Genomic DNA, 22522 nt, shown 5'->3' with positions numbered 1-22522 from the left:
TCCTCGATAGTGGATGTACAAATCACATGACTGGTGACAACAATCTATTGATAGATGCACCCTTATCACCATCGCATCTGAAGCATATCATCTTCGGTGACAAAGGCAAAAGTCAGGTATTGGGTCTAGGTAAGGTTCCGATCACAAAGGATCGACACATGGACAAAGTCATGCTTGTCGAGTCCTTAGGATACAATCTTATGTCTGTCTCAATGCTTTGTGATCTTGATATGGTAGTTGTCTTTGGCAAGTATCGTTGTGTTGTGGTTATGGAAGCTAACAATTCCAAAGTCTTCGAAGGCTTTAGGAGAGGAGACTTGTATATTGTTGATTTCTCTACAGGACCGCAACCAGCCGTGTGCCTACTTGCAAAAGCTTCAGAAGGGTGGCTATGGCATCGACGACTTGGTCATGCAGGCATGAGGAATTTGCACACGCTTGCGAAGAAGAAGCATGCCATTGGCATTGAGAATTTCAAATTCCTCAAGGATCACTCGTGTGGAGCTTGTGAAGCTGGAAAGATGACCAAGCCTAAGCATCCAACGAAGACTATCATGACCACTACTCGACCATTCGAATTGCTTCACATGGACCTCTTTGGTCCTAACCATTACTCAGCTGTCACAAATGACGCATCCCTCTATGGCCTTATTATTGTTGATGATTACTCTCGTTACACATGGGTACACATTGTTACTTACAAACATGAAGTGCAGGAAGTCTTCAAACAATTTTCCTCGAGGGCTTCAACCAACTTTGGTGTGAAGATCAAGCACATTAGAAGTGACAATGGAACTGAGTTCAAGAATTATGGTCTTGATGACTATCTTGATGAACTTGGTATTACTCATGAGTTATCTGCTCCTTACACTCCTCAGCAGAATGGCGTCGTGGAGCGCAAGAACAGGACTCTTGTTGAGATGGCTCGCACTATGCTTGATGAGTACAAGACGCCTCGTCACTTCTGGATTGAGGCAATTTATACTGCGTGCCACATCATCAACAGGGACTCGCAAAGAGAGCACCTACCCTGTGTGATAGATGAACCAGCACCTGAGGAAACTATCAAGTTCAAGGCTACCGAGGATGTCATTCCTACCGAAGAATCTGCTGAAGAATTCATTCCAGAACATGAAGAACGTTGAGCTAATGCACCTGAAGAAAATGCTGATCAAATTCCTCGACGACAACCAACTCATCCTCGCGTTGCAAAAGAAGTGCAAGTTGAAAAGATCATCGATGACATTGAAGCACCAGGTCCTCTCACATGCTCAAAAGCTTCACATTTATCTAACTTTTGTGGGCACTATGCTTTTGTCTCTATCACAGAGCCCACTAAGGTAGATGAAGCATTTCTGGAGCCTGAGTGGATTCAGGCCATGCAAGAAGAATTACATCAGTTTGAGCTCAACAACGTCTGGGAACTGGTCAATTGTCCAGATCCTTGCAAACACAATATCATTGGCACAAAGTGGATCTACCGCAACAAGCAAGATGAAAATGGCCTTGTGGTGAGGAATAAGGCATGGCTTGTAGCTCAAGGCTACACACAGGTTGAAGGAATTGATTTCGATGAAACTTTTGCACCTGTTGCTAGACTTGAAGCTATTCGAATATTACTTGCTTATGCTAACCATCATGATATCACTTTATATCAAATGGATGTGAAAAGTGCATTCCTCAATGGTAAGCTTGATGAAGAAGTATATGTTGCTCAACCCCCAGGTTTTGAAGATCCAAAGCATCCTGACAAAGTCTTCAGACTCAATAAGGCCCTCTATGGCCTCAAGCAGGCCCCTCGGGTGTGGTATGATACTTTGAAGGAATTCCTCATGAAGAAAGGCTTCAAACCCGGTTCACTCGACCCTACTCTTTTCACTAAATCATATGATGATGAATTGTTTGTGTGCCAAATATATGTTGATGATATCATCTTTGGCTGTACTGACCAACGTTATAGTGATGAATTTGCATATATGATGAGTGAAGAATATCAAATGTCTATGATGGGAGAGTTGAAATTCTTCTTAGGTCTTCAAATTCGTCAACAACGCAATGGCATATTCATATCTCAGGAGAAATACCTCAAGGATGTACTGAGGAAATTCGGCATGCAAGATTGCAAAGGCGTCAAAATTCCGATGCCGACAAATGGCCATCTGTGCACTGATGAAAATGGTATTGACTTCGATCAAAAGGTATACCGCTCCATGATTGGTTCTTTATTGTATTTATGTGCATCTAGGCCAGATATTATGCTTAGTGTTTGCATGTGTGCCCGATTTCAAGCTACACCGAAGGAATCACACCGTAAGGCTGTGAAGCATATTCTTCGATATCTAGCTCACACACCAACACTAGGATTATGGTACCCCAAGGGCTCGGTTTTTGATCTCATTGGATATTCTGATTCTGACTATGCTTGTGATCGTGTGGACCGCAAGTCAACATCTGGTACATGTCATTTCCTCAGACGATCTTTGGTCTGTTGGTCCTCGAAGAAACAGAACTGCGTATCACTGTCTACTGCTGAAGCTGAGTACATTGCTGCTGGCTCTTGCTGTGCTCAATTGCTGTGGATGAAGCAAACTCTCAAGGACTACAACGTCAACGTGAAGAATGTGCCTCTCTTCTGTGACAATGAGAGTGCCATCAAGATTGCTCACAACCCAGTTCAGCACTTGTCGTGGAATTGTCGAGGCAGATGTCCTCAAGCTAGGACATAGTCGTGGAGCCATCGCCGCTAGGAAGCTTGAAGGGGTTTAACGGACAAGGAACACGAGGGTTTATACTGGTTCGGCCCCTTACGGTGAAGGTAAAAGCCTACGTCCAGTTGAGGTGATATTGATTAGGGTTTCGATGACCAGGGAGCTTAACTGCTATGCCTGGCTCTCGATGAGATCTTTCTTGTCCCTAAACCGCTGCCGGGTCGTCCCTTTATATAGGGAGGCTGACGCCCAGCAGCTCTCATAGTCCCGACCGGCTCATAAGAGTGTCCGGCTCGGACTCTCAACTATTCCTGCCTTACACTACAAGTTCTACCATAATAATGATTGTAACTACGGGCCTTAAGCCATATCCGGGTCTTAAGCCCATCTTTGGCCCACCGTCTTCAAGCTTGGCGCCGGGCTTCTGGTGGTGACCATTATGAATAACCCGGCCCCTTCTGGCGGGTGACTCTAAGGTCTATATCCTCAACATTAGGCCCCAGATTGATTTGAGCCGGCTCATGTCAATCTTCAATCCTTTTGACAGAAAAATCTCCGGCTTACAATTGTGTGAAGGCCATAACCCGGCGTGACGTCATCCTCTGGACTCCGGGTAATCCGCCGTGACATCATCCTCTATTAAATCCGTTTTTTACTCCACCAGATCCGCAACGGATCTTATCTTTACTGCCATCCCGAAAATCGAGGCGTTTCATGGGGAGATAACCACGCCGTGGTCTCCTCATTTCTCGCGCCTACTTATGAGCTCGCCCTTATAAATAGCCCGGCCCGACGGGCCTTCAGCCACTCGTCTTCCTCCTCGCGCCACTGTTCCTCCGCTCGAGCTCCGTTGCTGTCGCCGCCACGGGTCTCCTTCTCCTCACCAACTCCGGCCGCTGCATCAACCTGTTGTGTCCAGAGAAAACGGCGGCGACCTCCGCAACTCACCAGCACCTGTAAGTCCTGGCTACCCCGTAGAACAGATCTGCAGTAGGGTTCGTCCCGTTCGTCCGTGTTCGTCGCCGTCGCCCACAAGCTCCGGTAGTTTTCATTTTTACTGCCCTTTTTTGATCTTAGCCTTGTATAGAACCACTGCGGTAGCTGTTTAGCACCCATTTCACATGCAAGTAGCCCTCTTTTTACTGCATAAGAGCCTTGTTCGAGCCCAAGAACTTCTCCTGCGTCTGTTTTTAGGTCTAGAAACTTTCCTTTTGACCGATCATTTTGATCCAAATTATTTACTGCCATGTGTGAAACCTGTTTTCACCACACTTAGTAAAAAACTGCACTTGTTGAGTCATGGCGGTTTACAATTCCGGTTTAAAGAAACCACGCGCCGTAGGACCTCCCGGATCAAAAGAGATCATGCGCCATAGAATTTTCCCGCTCATCTGTGATAAGGCCGTAGACAATCGAATTACTCTCAATACCTCGGGCGGCTTAAATAACCTGATGCACCTAGATATATGTCATTAGTCCCCTCCATAAGCCGCCACTTTAACATTGTACTGTAAATTTCCTCCGGCTTATAATTAAACCGGACGTTTCCTTTTATCATAGGCTGCCGACTTTCACCATGCCTCCCAAAGCTCCTAAAGCCTCCATCACTTGCAATTGGATGAAGTCCAATGTCACCAACGATACTTTAGCAGATTTTGTCAAGTCAGGCTACCTGCCTAAGAAAGACGTCATGTCTTACCGTGCCCCTGACCCGTCAGAAGAGAGACCATAGCCAAAGGACGGGGAGGTAGTGATTTTTGCGGATCATATGAGCCGGGGCTTCGCACCGCCCGGCTCAAAGTTTTTCAGAGACGTGCTGAACTTCTTTGACCTGCGGCCACAAGATATAGGACCCAACTCGGTGTCCAACATATGCAATTTCCAAGTGTTCTACGAGGTTTATCTTGGAGAAGAGCCCAGCCTGCTGCTCTTCAGAGAGCTCTTCTACCTGAACCGCCAGAACGAGTGCGCCAACGGGCCAAGTTTGGAACTCGGCGGAATCTCCATTCAGCGACGGAGAGACTGCCTCTTCCCTTACGCCGAGCCGCAGAGTCACCCAAAGGACTGGAACCAGACATGGTTCTATTGCCAAGACACGTCACCGACTGACGAGAGCCCGCTGCCCGGCTTTCGCCCTTCACGTCTGGAGCCAACTCACCCGCTGTCTGACAAGTTAACTCAGGCGAAACGCCAACCTCTGCTCCCCACCATCAACAAGATCAAGGCTCTCCTGGGCAATGGTCTCAACGGAATCGATCTGGTCCGGGTCTGGATCTCGTGGCGGGTGATCCCATTGAGCCGCCGCCCCGACTTAATGTGCGAGTACACGGGCCGAAAGGATGACCCCCAGAGACACAACCGCAACGATCTCCCTGAAGATGTTGCTGAGGATATGACCAAGGCTCTTTTGAACGAGAGCCTGGCAGACTGCGGGAGGACCGGGTTAGCCCCCTTCTGCAAGACCAACCCAGCCCCAGCGGTAAGCCGCTGATCTGAACATTTTATCTTCTTCTGTAGATAACCGTCATCTGAATCTTTAAGAAATCATCCTTGTATTTTTCAGGCTGATGACAAGTTCTGGAAGGTCAAATATGACCATGAGGCGGCCAAGAAGGCCAGGAAAGGCGAAGAAAGCCGCCAAGAAAGCCGCTCCTCGTAAGAAGGGAAGTAGGCCTACTGCTTCAGAGCTGATGCAATTAAGCGACAGCTCCGAGTCAGAGGTAACCCCTGAACCTGTAAGCTCTTGCTATATCTGTTATTTATTTCTGTCCACCTTATCAATTACTATTCATCAACAGGATGACACCGGAGCAAGTAACCCGGTGGTTGAAGAGGTAATGTCACTTTCCTCCGACTCGGAGCCCTTGCCAAGGCTGAAAGTCCGAAGGGTAACCCGGAAAGTAAGCTTTTCACATCCTTTAGCTTATCAAGATCCTCAATTTATTTTGAAGCGACAGGTTCATGAAAGCCGGCGGCACACCCGGACCAACAAAGACACTGACCTTTCCTCCGGGTTACCTGACGCATCGAGGAAACGCCGGACCGAGGTGATCTCAAAGTTGTACCCTTTTCATCCTTTGGCAGGTGTTATACGTCAACCGCTCAACTCTTCTGACTCAAATTATCAGGAAACTTCCCCCTCTTCTGGCGACTCTATGCAGTCGAACCTGCCGGCTTTCAAGACCGTGCCCGGGTAATGATAATCATCTCATGTTGTACTTTGTCTTTACTTACACTATTGTGCTTAACCTTTCTGTCTTTTCAGTGCCCAGGCAAAACTCAGCAAAGGGCGAAGAAGAACAAGCCGGTCGATGAGCCGGACTTGCCTGAGCCGGAGGTAGCCGCTCAAGAACCGCCAGCTGCCTCCGCTCCTGAGGCCGCTGCTCCAACCAACAAGCCCATAGCAGAAGCTTCTGCTAACCCGGAGGCCTCCAGCTCGGCCCAACCAGCAGATGACCCGGATGTGGTAATCACCCGGACGGAATTTGTTGAGCCGGGGAGACCTACTGCGCTGGCCAAGTGTTCTGCCAAGGGGGAGTTGCTACAGCCCCGCCGGGTTAATCTGGACCTCACCGACTACGCCAACCTAAGCATCGGAGAGCTCGTCTCCGGCTACGTCAGCCAAGTGCACAAGAGCCAGGATGCAGAGATCGGCATGGTGAACCAGATTCAGCAGAAGTCAGAGGTACCACTCTTCTTTCTTCTTGTTTACTGTATAGCTATCTTGTTATTCTTACCATGCTCTAGCCCCCAAGTCTACGACTTATGATAGAATATGCTGTAGACTTAAGTTCCGGCTTACTCAATTGAACCGGCAATTTGTAGATAGAAACGTTCAATATGCATTAGCCCCCAAGTGCCAAGTGTCTTTGCTTGGAAAGCGCTTGGGACTTTTAAAATTGTATAATAACTGTTCATCCTATAACCCGGAAATTATGTAGGCTGCTGGCAAGAAGTTTGAAGCTGACATCTCTGATCTCAAGACCCGTCTGAAGACGCAAGAAACTGAGACCCAGAAAGCAAATGCCAAATTTGTGTCCAGTATTGCTGCGCAAGAAAAGCTGAAGATGGACTTTGATGCTGAACGGAGAGCCTGGGCCGAAGAGAAGGCCACTCTGGTGAACCGGGCCGAACAGGCGGAGAAGGCTCTCTCAGAGAAGACCGCCGAACTCTCCGGCTTAAAGCGCCAAGTGTCCCAGATGGTTGCCGCAATCTTCGGTAAGTCATTTCACCGGCTTTCATCAAGTTTAGAATCTTTATATCTCATAACTCATCCTTGTCGGCAGCTTATCTTATTCTGTTAAACAGGTCCCAGAAGCGCCAACCTCAACCAAAGCGTGGTAACCAAGCTGAAGGCCGTGTACACCCTGGTGGAGCAACTCTACACCGGGTCACAGCGTGCTCTGGCTGTGGTAGCCCTATCCAACGAGGTGCCGACTCACCTGGCGGAAGTTCTTCGCCGGCTCGCCGTTCTTCCTCAACGCATCCAAGAGCTGCGACGGGCCTCTGCAAGAGCCGGAGCCATAGCGGCTCTAAGCCGGGCTAAGGCGTTCCTTCCAGAGCTAGACCCGGCGGACATCGCTCTGGGCTACCCCAGTTTGAAGGAAGACGGCACCGCCTTCGACCAGAAGGACTTCGCAGCTTGCGTGAAGATCGTACGCCCGGTGGCCACTCTGATTGGCAATGATACAGATCTTACTAAGTATCAGCCGGGTTACAATGCAGAGAATCAGAGGATCCCCACTCCGCGCTATGAAGCCCTCAGCTTAATCCCGCCGACTCGCAAGCACACCTTCGCCCCGGAGATGGACCCGGCGGGGTTGATTGACGAGGAAGCTCAATTTGAAGCTCTGAGCGGCATCGACTGGAAGTCGTCAACTTTCCAGGTCTTGGGAACAGCCGGAGGAGAAGAGAGGGATGAGCCGGAGACTTCAACCCAGCAAGCATCGTAACTCTGCTGGCGCTTATCAAACAATGCCTCCCCCTTTTGGACTCGATGAGTCTTGTAATAGAGTAGGACCAACACTTTATCTTTGTCGTGCCATCGTGCACGCATTGAATGCTGAAGTCTATTGAAGTTGTCTCCTTTATATTTCTCCGGGTCGTAATCAATCATTTATTTTCCTTAAGCTCAAAATAGTTGCCTTCGACTATCCTGCATAGAAGGACAAATCACAAGTCTCTAGGCGGCTTACCGCATTGAGAATCATAGGTTTTAGATATATAACCCGGAATATGAATCAAAAAAGACTGGTCCTCAATTATGTCCTTAATACAGCCGTAATAACACACTTAGCGGCTTGCAAGCATGCTTCCGGTTTAAATAACCCGGGTAAAAAGGTTGGTACCTCAATTCCAGCTTACCTGTCTGAATAACGCCCATTGTGTTCAACTAACACTGTAAATCAAAGTTAAGCCGGCAAAGTGAGACCCGGCCGTACACACTTTGAAATAATCAGAAGAAACTTGCTATAAAGCAGAAGAACTTAGGGGCTTCCGGTTCGAATACGACCAGAGACCCGGCCCAAAGGGGTTATGCTAGGATTCGAATACGATCATATATCCCCCAGTGGGTGTGGCGATGCCAATCAATAGGGTACCGACAGCTATGTTCTCTTTGGTTCGAATACGACCCATGTTTGAACAGGAAGCCCCCAAATGACTTTAAGAATTGTTTAACGACGCTGATTCAAATACGATCCACGTCGGTTCCCAAAGGGGTTAAGCTAAGATTCAAATATGATCAAAGAAAACTCCCCAATGAGCTCGGCACTTTGCCAATCAAATGGGTATCGACAGCTATGTTCTCTTTGGTTCGAATACGACCTATGTTTGAACAGGAAGCCCCCAAGTGACCTTATTGCTTACGGCTAGATTCGAATACGATCATAAGCCGGATCCTCCTTCAAGTTATCATGTAATCTTGCAATGAAAACAACACGTGCACATTTGGAGGAGAAAAAAGGACAGAGGTCCTGCTTTATTGCTTATCATAATATATACATGGCTTAGAGAAATATGTACATTATGAGAACCGGTGGCTCAAGTGTAGTAAGGCCGAAGCTGAGCTATGTTCCACGGCCGACGGGTCTCTTCCTCCGACTTACGTGAATCTTTGTGCTCCCGAATGTCAATGAGGTAATATGACCCGTTGTGCAAATTCTTGCTGACCACAAAGGGCCCTTCCCAAGGCGGGGATAGCTTGTGCGCATCTGTGTGATCTTGGATGAGCCGGAGCACCAGATCGCCTTCCTGGAAGACCCAGGATTTAACCCGGCGACTATGATAACGGCGCAGGTCCTGTTGGTAAATTGCTGAGCGAGCTGCTGCCACATCACGCTGTTCGTCCAACAAGTCAAGAGCATCTTGGCGCGCCTGTTCATTATCCGCCTCAACGTAAGCCGCCACTCGAGGCGAGTCATGACGGACGTCACTGGGGAGGACTGCTTCTGCCCCATAAACCATGAAGAAAGGCGTGAAACCTGTAGACCTGTTAGGAGTAGTGTTGATGCTCCATAACACGGAGGGCAACTCCTCCACCCAACAACCCGGCGCCCGTTGCAAAGGGACCAGAAGCCGGGGCTTGATACCCTTCAGAATCTCCTGATTAGCTCTCTCAGCTTGACCATTGGATTGAGGATGAGCCACTGAGGAGACATCAAGTCGGATATGCTCTCGTTGACAAAATTCTTCCATGGCGCCTTTGGAGAGATTGGTGCCATTGTCAGTTATAATGCTATGCGGAAAGCCAAAGCGAAAAATCAGCTTTTTCATAAATTGAACCGCCATGGCTGCATCACATTTGCTAACTGGCTCCGCTTCAACCCACTTGGTAAATTTGTCAACTGCCACCAAGAGGTGGGTCTTCTTATCTTTGGACCTTTTAAAAGGCCCAACCATATCAAGCCCCCAGACCGCAAAGGGCCAAGTAATTGGGATCATCCTCAGCTCCTGAGCCGGCACATGAGCCCGTCGCGAGAACCTTTGGCAACCATCACATTTACTGACCAAATCCTCCACATCAGCATGAGCCGTCAGCCAATAAAAACCATGACGAAAAGCCTTGGCCACAAGAGACTTTGAGCCGGCATGATGGCCACAATCCCCTTCATGAATCTCGCGCAAGATCTCTTGACCCTCCTCAGGAGAGACACAACGCTGGAACGCTCCCGTAACACTGCGGCGATGCAACTCACCATTGATGACCACCATTGACTTAGACCGCCGGGTTATTTGTCTGGCCAACGTTTCATCCTCAGCAACTCTCCCCGGGTCATGTAAGCCAAATAGGGCGCTGTCCAGTCCGGTATGATATGGAGAGCCGCCACCAGTCGTGCCTCCGGGTCAGGGACAGCCAAATCTTCCTCTGTAGGCAACTTAACAGAAGGGTTATACAGGACGTCCAGGAAAGTATTAGGCGGCACCGGTTTTCGCTGAGAGCCCAGCTGGCTTAAAGCATCAGCCGCCTCGTTCTTCCTACGATCGATGTGCTCTACTTGGTAACCCTGAAAGTGCCCGGCAATGGCATCAACTTCGCGGCGATAAGCCGCCATGAGAGGGTCCTTGGAATCCCACTTACCTGATACTTGTTGAGCCACCAAGTCTGAGTCGCCGAAGCACCTTACCCGGCTCAAGCTCATCTCTTTAGCCATCCGAAGACCATGGAGCAAGGCCTCGTACTCAGCCGCGTTGTTAGTGAAAGGGAACATCAACTGTAGCACATAATGGAACTTGTCACCTTTAGGGGAAGCCAACACGACTCCAGCCCTCGAGCCCTCCAATTGCCTGGACCCATCGAAGTGAATAGTCCAGTATGTGTTATCCGGCCACCAAGAGCCGGGCCACCTCTTCGCCAATAGCCTTCCGTCTCTCTTCATTAAACCGCCTAAGGAACTGCCTGACCGGCTTAAATTTTGGATCAACATTGAGAGTGTGCTCAGCGAGTTCTCTAGGTACACCTGGCATGTCAGACGGCTTCCATGCAAAAATGTCCCTATTCTCACGGATGAACTCGATGAGCGCGCTTTCCTATTTTGGATCCAAATTGGCACTGATGCTAAACTGCTGAGATGAATGTCCTAGAACGAAATCAACAAGTTTAGTCTCATCAGCCGACTAAAATTTCATTGCCGGCTCATGCTCCGTAGTCGGCTTTTTCAGAGAGGTCATATCTGTTGGGTCGACGTTGTCTTTGTAAAACTTCAACTCCTCTGTTGCACAAACAGATTCTGCATAAGCTGCATCGCCTTCCTCACACTCCAGAGCCACCTTCCGGCTGCCGTGAACCGTAATGGTCCCATTGTGACCCGGCATCTTGAGCTGTAAGTACACATAACACGACCGTGCCATGAACTTGGCGTAAGCCGGCCGCCCAAATATGGCATGGTACGGACTTCTTATCTTAACCACCTCAAAGGTCAATTTTTCCACCCTGTAGTTGTGCTCATCTCCAAAGGCCACTTCCAACTCGATCTTGCCGACTGGATAAGCCGACTTACCAGGTACCACACCGTGGAAAATAGTGTTGGACTGGCTGAGGTTCTTATCAATCAACCCCATACGACGGAACGTCTCATAATAGAGGATGTTGATGCTGCTGCCTCCATCCATGAGCACCTTAGTGAACTTATATCCTCCCACCTGAGGAGCCACCACTAAGGCCAAGTGGCCCGGGTTATCCACCCGGGGAGGGTGATCCTCCCTACTCCACACTATAGGCTGCTCAGACCACCGCAAGTAGCGTGGAACCGCCGGCTCAACAGCATTCACAGCCCTCTTATGAAGCTTCTGATCTCGCTTACACAGACTGGTGGTAAACACATGATACCGTCCACCGCTAAGCTGCTTTGGATTGGTCTGATAACCCCCTGCTGCTGTTGATGACCCTGGCCAGACTGCCGATTAAAGCCCCCTTGACCGTTCTGAGGATTAGAATTTGAGCCGCCGCCCGGGCCATGAAAGCCGCCGGCGCCTGAGCCGCCGCCCGGACCATTGTAATTCTTAAAGGCCTTCATGATTGCACAATCCTTCCATAGATGGGTAGCTGGCTTCTCTCTAGAGCCATGCCTTGGACAAGGCTCATTCAACAGCTGCTCCAGCGTCGGGCCTGACCCGCCGGCTCGGGGAGGGGGCCTCCCCTTGCGTCGCTGGGTATTACCTTGTGAATTGGCGTTGGCTACAAACTCTAGGCTGCCATCGGCCTTGCGCTTGCCTCCTCCTTGGTTTCCCGGGTTATGCTGAGGACCCTTGCCATTGCCGTTCTTCTTTCCCTTCCCTGTCCTTTCATCATCTGAAGCGGGGTCCTTGGTACCATCAGAATCGGCGTACTTGACAAGAGCCGCCATCAGTGTACCCATATCATTGCAGTCGCGCTTAAGCCGCCCGAGTTTCATCTTCAGGGGCACAAAACGACAATTCTGCTCCAACATTAAGACTGCAGAGACGGCATCCATCTTATCCGAGGAATGTATTATCTCCTTAACCCGGTGAACCCAATGTGTCGTAGACTCACCCTCCTGCTGCTTGCAGTTAGTCAAATCCACAATTGACATAGACTGCCTACAGGTATCCTTGAAGTTTTGGATGAACCGGGCCTTCAGCTCAGCCCAAGACCCAATGGAATTCGGTGGTAGCCCTTTCAACCAAGTGCGGGTAGTCCCATCTAACATCATGGTGAAGTACTTAGCCATGGCCACTTCACTGACCTCCAGCAGTTCCATGGCCATCTCATAACTCTCGATCCAGGCTGCGGGTTGTAAGTCTGCCGTGTAATTAGGCACCTTCCTAGGGCCTTTGAAGTCCTTGGGTAGACGTTCATTGCGGATAGCTGGCACTAAACAAGGGACACCCCCAGTCCTGGTAGGGATACCCACGTCGACGGAAGTCGTCGGATAAGCCGGGGGGGTCTGGTAAGCCGTCAATTGAGGCACCTGCTCCGCCTCTTGCCGCGCTCTGTCTTGGTCTGCTGCGTGAAAGGCTCCGTTATGAGCCGGGCCATGGCCAGGGGGCGGGTCATGGCGTCGGACGTTACTTGAGCCGGTCGCTGAGACCATGTGTCTGCTGTAACTCGGGCTCCGGCCTGGACGAGGGTCAAGTGGATCCTGTCCCGGCTGTAGGAGTACGCCTCTTGCTGCACCAGTGCTGTTTGAAGGAGTTCCCTGACCCGGCGGGTTTCAATAGCCGTCGGAGAGTCGCCGTCAATTGGGAGAGCCGCCAGCCGTGCTGCCGCGGCGACCATGTTCTCCAGTGGGTTAGCATAATGACCCGGTGGTATTGGCACGTACTGAGGCGGGGCAGGGTGCACCTGGGGAGGCCCCATTACTTGCGGCTGAATAGGGGTCCCAGACCCGGGCACTATGATCCCTGGCGGGTTACTAGACCCTGCACCTGGCGTGTTGAAGAGGTTTCGTGGGTCGTAAACCGGAGGGAGTCGAGATTGGGCCTTTTGATGCCTCCTTCTCAGGACCTCATTGGACGCGTTTTGATCCATCGTGAGCCGGAAGGACTGCGCCTGAATCAACTGGGTTTGGGCGTCGAGAGCCGCCCTCTCCGCCGCCATCCTGATCCCTTCCGCTGCCAGATCCTCCTTAGCTTTCACTAGATCTAACTTTAACTGTGCCACCTCCGCATCATGTTGAGCTTGATCCGCCGGGTCAACCGCGGCGGTTAACAGGGCCGTCATCTTGTCCGTGAGATCCATTAGCACCTGAGCTGGCGAGGGCACCGGGTTTCCCGCTCCAGCAGCAGGGTTCTCAACAAGCTGCGCACCGGCCATGAAGATTCCAACCCGGCTTGGCGGCTCAAACGGGTCCGGAATACTGTCACCATCGGAACAATCCATGAGCCTGCCATCTTGAATTTGATACAACGAGTTTGACTCATCGGTGGACGACTCGCCGTCAGAGCCGGCGGCCGTCTCATCACCAGATCCAGATCGATCAGAGAGCTCTCCATGAATACATCCCACAAAAGCATGCTTTAAGGCGGGCCGGGCCCGGGCGGGTTGTGCACGCTGAGCTGTCTCGATGAGATCGGCGCAGAGATCCGGCTCAGGGCCCGGCTCACCAATCTTGCCAATGAAAACATGAATTCCGCCGAAGGGGACCCGGTACCCGTACTCAATTGAGCCGGCGTCGGGGCCCCAGTTTGTATCGTCGATGTAGAGCTTGCCGCGACGACTCTTGGTCATCCGGCCCACAGCGTATCCCTTGAGCCCTTCGAAGCTGCCCTTCAAGAACTCAAATCCACCGTGCGCTGGCCCCACGGTGGGCGCCAACTGTCGTGGAATTGTCACGGTAGATGTCCTCAAGCTAGGACTTAGTCATGGAGCCATCGCCGCTAGGAAGCTTGAAGGGGTTTAACGGGACAAGGAACACGAGGGTTTATACTGGTTCGGCCCCTTACGGTGAAGGTAAAAGCCTACGTCCAGTTGAGGTGATATTGATTAGGGTTTCGATGACCAGGGAGCTTAACTGCTATGCCTGGCTCTCGATGAGATCTTTCTTGTCCCTAAACCGCTGCCGGGTCGTCCCTTTATATAGGGAGGCTGACGCCCAGCAGCTCACAGAGTCCCGACCGACTCATAAGAGTGTCCGGCTTGGACTCTCAACTATTCTTGCCTTACACTACAAGTTCTACCATAATAATGATTGTAACTACGGGCCTTAAGCCATATCCGGGTCTTAAGCCCATCTTTGGCCCACAGTCTTCAAGCTTGGCGCCGGGCTTCTGGTGGTGACCATTATGAATAACCCGGCCCCTTCTGGCGGTTGACTCTAAGGTCTATATCCTCAACAGCACTCGAAGACAAAGCACATTCAGATTCATCATCATTTTCTTCGCGATCATGTGCTGAAGGGCGACATTTCTATTGAGCATGTGAAGTCTGAAGAACAGCTAGCCGATATCTTCACAAAGCCCTTGGATGAGAAGAGATTTAGCAAGTTGCGGTGTGAGCTAAATATCTTAGAATCTTCGAATGTTCTTTGAAAAAGACACTCATCCTAACACTTATGCAAAATTGATGACTTAGATGTGCAACACATGAAGAAACGTTTTTCTTCAATCAATGAAGAATAACACTCTAAGTGTGAAGAAATTAATGAAGAATTTGATTCTCAGAACCCTACGACAATTGTACGCGGTGTCTGAAATCATCATTCTTATACGGTGGGTCACGCCACCACCAAAAATTGAAAATTTTCAATTTGAGTTTTTCCTCAGTTTTGAAATTCCTCAGTTGTTAAATTCCTCAACTTTGCAAAATCTTCACTGTTTCCGTCATTTTTCTTCATTGGCTATATATATATGAGTTTATGTCCTCTACAGCATTCACTTATGGCTAATTCTTCAAGTTGCTTTTCTGCTAAGTGAATGTGATCGGACCCTTCCCCCTCTATGCTATACTCAACCCAATCTATTCACAAATTCTTCATGTGCGTTCTATTTGAAACTCGTTCAAAATCTTCACTGTGTCCTTGTCAGCTGAAGATTTTGCGAACGGAACTTTTAACTTATCTTATCCAAAGTTTTTGGCTTTGCCGCTCAAACCGTTCCGCATCCCACGAAATACTTATCTATTCACCCACGATCTAACACGATCTCCACTTCTCAGTACGTGGGTGACACATGTCAAGCGAATGAGAAGGGTCAGGGGCACGTTCGTCCAATTTCTTCGGGCGAACAGTTTTTCACCGTGGCTATAAATACCCCCTCTCCCCTTCCTCACTTCTTTTACTCCGCTCGACCTCTCTCTCCAGCTCAAGCTTCTCAAACCCTAGCGCCGCCGCTACTTCATCGTCGTCGGTGAGGAAGAGCTTCACTGCCTCGACCTCGTCGCCGCCGTACTCGCGCCGGCCGCGGAAATCTTCACTCCGCCGCCGCCATAGCCGTCTTCCTCCGCCGAGTTAGGGCGTGGAAGATCTGCACAGACGAACTTCACTTCTCCACCTCATAGTTTGTCGTGTTCTTCGTTCAGGGTAATTAAAAGTTACTTTTACTACCCCTTTTGATTCAAATGATTCCTACAAAATCTTCAAAGGTGTTTATTCTTCAAATTTTTCACACACTAAACACCTCACATCTCATCTATTCTTGATTCGTTTCCCTAAGCATCATTTTTCTTCAAGATTCCTCAATTGTGTGGATCTTCGATCTATACAACTCTGGAACCTAAGACAAAAATGGCTTAGTGAAATTCTTCAAGACTCAACTGGTCTAATTCCTCAAACTTGTTGTTTTTGAAAAACCTTCTGAGAACGCATATGACCTCTCCAAATTCCTCGCAACTATACTCTGTTCACAGGTACTCATGTCCGCTGCTGAATCACTAGGTTCTCATCAACTTAACTCATTTGCAGCGTTCCTCAAAGAAAAGGTGCATACTTCTTCAGAAAGTTCAATTGTTCAAATTCCTCAACTGAAGAAAATGGCTGATGGAAAGAAGCCACAGAAAGGAGGAAAGAGGCCTGAAATCAATGCTGCCTTTGAAATCCCTGAGGACATTTATGCTGGGTACTGCACACCCCCTGAGGAAGATAAGAATCAGCGCAAGGTGCGCATTCAGAGGATAGAGAGTAGATGGGCAAAAGAGTGGATGGAGTACAGGTATGTGACTCCAAAATACATGAAGAAATTCGCTGTTACTCCTCCATGCTCAAGACCACCATTGGCACCTTGCCAAGAGGCAGATCCCACTAGCATCAAGCGCGGTGAGGATTTTCCTGAAGAATGGGCCAAGCGCCAGGCCAAGTTGGCCAAACAGGCTAAGGAAGCAGTGAAGAAATTCAATGAAGACTCTACTGCTGCTGCTGCTGAGGCCTTTGTAAGGCCAAAGAAATCCATGGCAAAGAAGCCTGCGCACAAGCCAAGTGCCTCTTCTTCAATGCCCTCACGGCCAATTTCCTCAGCTAAGCCCTCACGGCCAATTCCTCAAGCTGCTCCGGCTCCTCCAAAGTCCTCAGTTGCTCCTCCCAAATCCTCAGCACCTGTGCATCTTGCCACGTGCCAAAGGACTACAGGCATCTCCATTGCCTCAGGAGCTTCAGCTAGTTCCTCAGCTGCACCAAATTCTTCAACAGGACCATCTCTGCTGAAGACAAAGACCACTGCTGGACGAGGCTCTCGCCCAAGTCCTCACAAGAGGCAGGTCGCCTTCCAAGTACCGTCTGAAGAAGACGAAGCTGATGATGAAGAACTTGCTGAAATCATCAGAGACAGGCAAGTCAGGGCCGCTGGAGCCAAGGGCACAGATGTGCCACTGCTTTTGGATCCAAAGTTGATCCTCGACTACATTGACCTCTGGCACAAGGACCCAAACACTCCTATGCCTGACTTCAAGCTGACTCCTGGTCAAAGTCATATGCTGACTGCCTTCATCCAAGAAGAAAAATGGAAATTTGAGAAGGCCAGACAGCTCAAGAAAGCTCAGTACAGGAAGGAAAAATTCCTGAAGAACAACGTTGTCTCTATGACAACTGATGAACTTGTGAAGATCCAATCTGAAATCAAAGTCCTCAGCGATGATTTCAATGCTTACTATGCTGATTGGAAAGGAGCCAAGGTCAGGTTTGTTAAACTGACTAAGATGTTCACCTCCAATGTTGAAGCCCCTTCGCAACATGAAATTCCTCAGGTTGAAGCATCTGCTCAGCCAACTGAAGAACATGCCAGCACCGCTGATGACAATCAGGCTGCTGAAGAAAATGTGAGTTCCAGGGCTGATGACTACATTCCAACCGCTGAAGAAATTGCCAGGGCACCCACTAGTGGTGCGCCTGAAGAAAATGAAGAGGTCAAGGCAACTGCATCAGTTGTGCCTGAAGAAAATCAACCACATTCCTCTGCTCCTCCTGCGCCTACTCCAACTCCAATCCTTCCATCTGCATCAGATGTGAAGAAGACCAAGGCTGCAGAGCGTGCAGCAGTGAAGAAAAGGAAAGCATCAGCTCCTTCAGATTCTTCAGCACCGAAGAAGATGAAGAAATTTACAAGCTCATTTGCTCATCCAATTGATGTTGTTCCAGTTTCCTCCATGCCATCAAAGGAAATCATCCCTTTTGATGAAGAATATGTGATCCCTAGCGGATCTGATGAAGAAAATCCTTCTGCTGCTACGTCAGAGCAGATGGATGAAGAAATTGAAGTGGATAAACTCCCTTCAACCCCCACAGTTTCCTCGCCTATGCCTCAGTTTACTACTGAAGAGGCTGGCGTTGAAGAAATTGAAGAAGAAGATGTGGACATTGGCTGTACCACACCAGTGATGAATGATGACTTTTGGGAAAGTCAGCACCCCAATCCTCCACTCTTCACTCCACTGCAGCAAATTCCTCAGTCCCCAGCAACTACAGTTCAAATGGGATCTGATGAAGCTCATGAAGACATTCCAGCCGCTAGTGCTGAAGAAATTGAGAATGAAGAACTGAAGAACCAGGCTGCCACTGAAGAGGAACCAGAAATTCCTCAGCCTGAAGAACCTGAGATTGCGATTCCCGAGGTCATCATGCAATTGACTGACACCCCTCTGCCCAAGCCAAAGGATCCATTCTCAAGGAAGCAAAAATTCAAGGCTGATGCTTTCTTTGGCGAGCACGTATTCTTCACTGATTACAACCCTTATGACTCTGCTCGCATAAGGAAGAGGCGTTTCTGGACTGCCAGCCAGGCAAATTTCTATTCCTCAGTGCTGTTCAACAAAGACAAAGTCTTCGATCATGAGAACATTCCTCACGTGGATATGGAATCTCTGCCATGCTTCGGGCCAGTCCTCAGTGTTCTCTACGACGCTGGACTGTTTAATTTCTGCACTGACATATGTGATTGGAATGAAGAGCTAATTCTTCAATTTTATGCAATTCTGCACATCACCGGCAACTCTGAAGACGTGAATTCATGGGTGCTGGACTGGATGTCTAAAAACACTCACTACAAAGCACTAGCTACTGAATTGCTTCGTGCTTTGCCTCTCAGTCTGCCCCTTGAAGGTGCTTGTTGCGTCTACAATGAACCTGAGCTTACCGATCACTATATGCAAGTGCTGATGAAGCCTTTGAAGCCAGGTCAGGCCCCCAGAACAAAATTCTTGTGAAGGAATTGCTGTATGTGCCTCGGACTGTCTATCGCATTCTGACGAAGACAATGAGTCCTATCAAGGGCCACGACTCGAATGAAGAAGAAGTCGTTGGCATCATGAAGAATCTGCTCTTCAATATCATTCATGGCGTTCCCGTCAACTTCCATGATTTCTTCATGAGGACTCTGGCCAATGTCGCAATGTCACCATTTGAGTTGAAGCCTTATGCACCGTGGATTATGAGATTCATTAGAACAAGGTCTTCACTCAACTACAAAGCTGATACACTGAACCATTGCAGCTACTTGCCCCCGATTGAAGTCCTCAAAACGACATTTTCCTCAGCTAATGAAAAGGGCAAGGCTACAGCTGTAATTGATGAAGGCATTCGTCCATTGGATGGTCAATTTCGCAAGGCTACATCCTACTCCACCAACGATGACTCTGCCACCCATGACTCTGCTGCCAACGCACCCAAGCAAAATCCTCAAGGCACAGCACCCAGGGTGATGACTGACCGTGAGCTTCTCCTTAGTCTTGACCAGAAGGTTGATCGCAATCATAAATGGGTCAAGCGTCAGTTTGGTTCAATTCTTCACAACATGACTGCTACCCATAATGCAGTGAAGAAAAACCATTACTACCTTCATGAAACCCTCAACCGCACCTGGGCTATTCTGTCGCACATATATGGTGAAGAAGATCTGAAGAAAATGGGTCTCAAGGAAGATCTTGACTGGGCTGCACCTCCTCCGAAGAAGTACAAGAAGGTCAAGGTTCCTTCCTTGGTGGCCAGCTCCTATTCTTCATCACGTGACACTGATGAACATGAAGACTTGGACGACACTGCGGCAGGCCCTGCATCAACAAACGACCCCAACGACGCTGGCGCTCCTTCATCACCTTGATATTCTTCAGGGGCGTTAGTCCTCATTTTCAACCCTTTTGGTCATTTGATGACAAAGGGGAGAAATTTGAGTTAGTCTTCAAACGGGTCTATCTTATGGGCGTTTTTAAAGTTACAACTCTCGTTCTTCTGATGACTTTGTTGGATCGAGTTGTAAACTTAAACTCTATGGTGGCCTGATACTTTTGCTGTTTTTTTCTGCATGCTTATTCCTCATTAATGTTATTGAACGCATGCTGAATTACATTAGTCACCATATTTCATCATGCATTTCAAATTCTTCATATATTATGTCAAATGCGTGTATGAATTACAAGATATAGGGGGAGATCTCCATGATTAAACTCTTCAAGTGTGCACTGCTTCAAAAGCAAATTCCTCACTATGCACATCTTCAGGGGGAGTTCTTCTATATCTTGCAATCAAATTCCTCAATATCAGTATTTACACTTCATATGTTTATCCCCGTTGAAAACTTAACCTATATTGTCATCAATCACCAAAAAGGGGGAGATTGTAAGTGCATCTAGTGCCCCTTAGTGATTTTGGTGTATTGAAGACTTATAGGTTAAGGGACTAATGTGTTTATGAGTGTACACAGGTCAATAAGTCTATGAGGAGTTTGATATTCACAGAGAAAGTCGACCCCTAAAAATGAAGTTCTTCGACTGAAGACTTTGGATTTCTGAAGACTTTCTGAAGACTTTGAAAGTGAAGAAATTGGTGTGACCTTGAAGACTTGGTATTCATTTGAGGAACATGAAGCGTGAAGACTTTTGTTTTCGTAGTTTCATTTTCTCTTTCTTGAGTCATAGGAAACACCGTACTGTTAAAGGGGGTCGAGGAAATACTAAGGAAAAATTTCCATGTGATGCTCAACTCAAAATCCTACACCTACCAATTCCTTCGAGTGAAGCCATTGGAAATCTCATACAGTTCAGTCATATTCTTCAGTGACACAGACGAAGTTCTTCTGGTCTCTGAGGAATTTGTTCCGACTGAGGAGTTATGAATTCGCTAGTGCGGATTGCCTACACAGTGAGGAACATGATAGCCCTGAGGAATTTGATACTCAAATTTTCGACCGTTGCGGTGCTATGCGCCAGCTGTCCCAAAATATCTACCCACCTAACGGTCATATCATTGAAGGGCATTTATGTCTTATCATGACGGGCTGCTCCCTAGGCTATAAATAGCCGCCCCCTACAACCACTAGCTGGTTGGCTGCTCCGAGAGAAACTGACACTTGTCAATTGAGAGCATCCCATCCTGCGAGGACTTTGAGCGAAAATCATCAAGTGAGGAAAACCCAAACTCAAACACCTACAAACCCAAAGTGATTGAGCATCACTGAAGAGATTGATCCTGCATGGATCCGACGCTTGTTACCTTTGAAGACTGTGCTTCTTCCAGACGGTTAGGCGTCATGGTCTAGAGCATCCAAGAGGAAATTGTGGATCGCCGAGTGACCGAGTTTGTGAAGGTTTGGAAGTCACCTGAAGACTTACCACGAGTGATTGGGCGAGGTCTGTGTGACCTTAGCTCAAGGAGAATACGGTGAGGACTGTGTGTCCTCAGGTTTAAATACCTAGCCGCTCCAACCAGACGTACAACTGAGACAGCAGTTGGAACTGGTCTACCAAATCATTGTCTTCACCAAGGCAAATGGTTCTATTTCCTCAACTCTTTCATTTCCTCATTACTGTGTTGTATGCTTGTTCATATCTGTGTTTGAATACTTTGACTGAAGACTTTCTCAATTTCCTCAGTTCAACTTCTTCAGTCTGTTTGTCTTCATCCTGTGTTATCCTGTGTTTATGTTTTCTGTACTCTGTGCTTGTCTTCATTTCATCATGATGACTATGCTTGTGTTTTGCTATGCATACTTTTGAGTACTTATTCCACTGCAAGTAGTTCTTCGCTAAGGAATTTCCTCACCCACAAATTCCTCAGTGAAGAATTCATAAAAATCGCCTATTCACCACCCCTCTAGTCGATATAACGCACTTTCAGCTGTCCTATTGTGCCCTCCATGTCGCGCAAGCATGAGGGATTCCCGCTGTAGGGTGTTGCAATACGTTCATGATTCGCTTATAGTGGGTTGCTTGAGTGACAGAAGTATAAACCCGAGTAAGGGGGTTGTTGCGTATGGGATAAAGGGGACTTGATGCTTTAATGCTATGGTTGGGTTTTACCTTAATGATCTTTAGTAGTTGTGGATTCTTGCTAGAGTTCCAATCATAAGTGCATATGATCCAAGAAGAGAAAGTATGTTAGCTTATGCCTCTCCCTCATATGAAATTGCAATGACTACCGGTCTTGTTAAAGATTGCCTAGGATAATTCCACACACCGACCCATCATTATTCCACACTCTCTATTTATAATATTAAGTAATATATTCTAACTTTATATAACAGCACCTACTTTTATATTTTATCTCTCCGATGCCATGCAAAGTTATCCTCTTCATACCCACAACATAGTTTTCTTCCTCGTTTCTAGTTGGAAGCAAACGTTCGGTGTACGTAGAGTCGTATCAGTGGCAGATAGGACTTGAGAGAATATTGATCTTACCTTTAGCTCCTTGTGGGTTCGACACTCCATACTTATCACTTCCACCTTTGGGAATGGCTACGATGATTCCCTGCACTTGGGGATTATCAAGCTCTTTTCTGGCGCCGTTGCCGGGGAGCAATAGCGTGGGGTTGATATTCTCGTGTGTGCTTGTTTGCTTTCTCCCCTAAGTAGATTTTGTTTTTCATTTTTGTTTCTGTTTAGTTGTGGGTGAAAAATACAAAAAAAATTAAAGAATGAAAATACGAAAAAAAATTAC

Source organism: Triticum aestivum, chromosome 6D (genome assembly GCF_018294505.1).
Source record: "Triticum aestivum cultivar Chinese Spring chromosome 6D, IWGSC CS RefSeq v2.1, whole genome shotgun sequence".
In the NCBI taxonomy this organism is placed as follows: Eukaryota; Viridiplantae; Streptophyta; class Magnoliopsida; order Poales; family Poaceae; genus Triticum; species Triticum aestivum.
Note: the sequence above shows the minus strand (reverse complement) of the source record.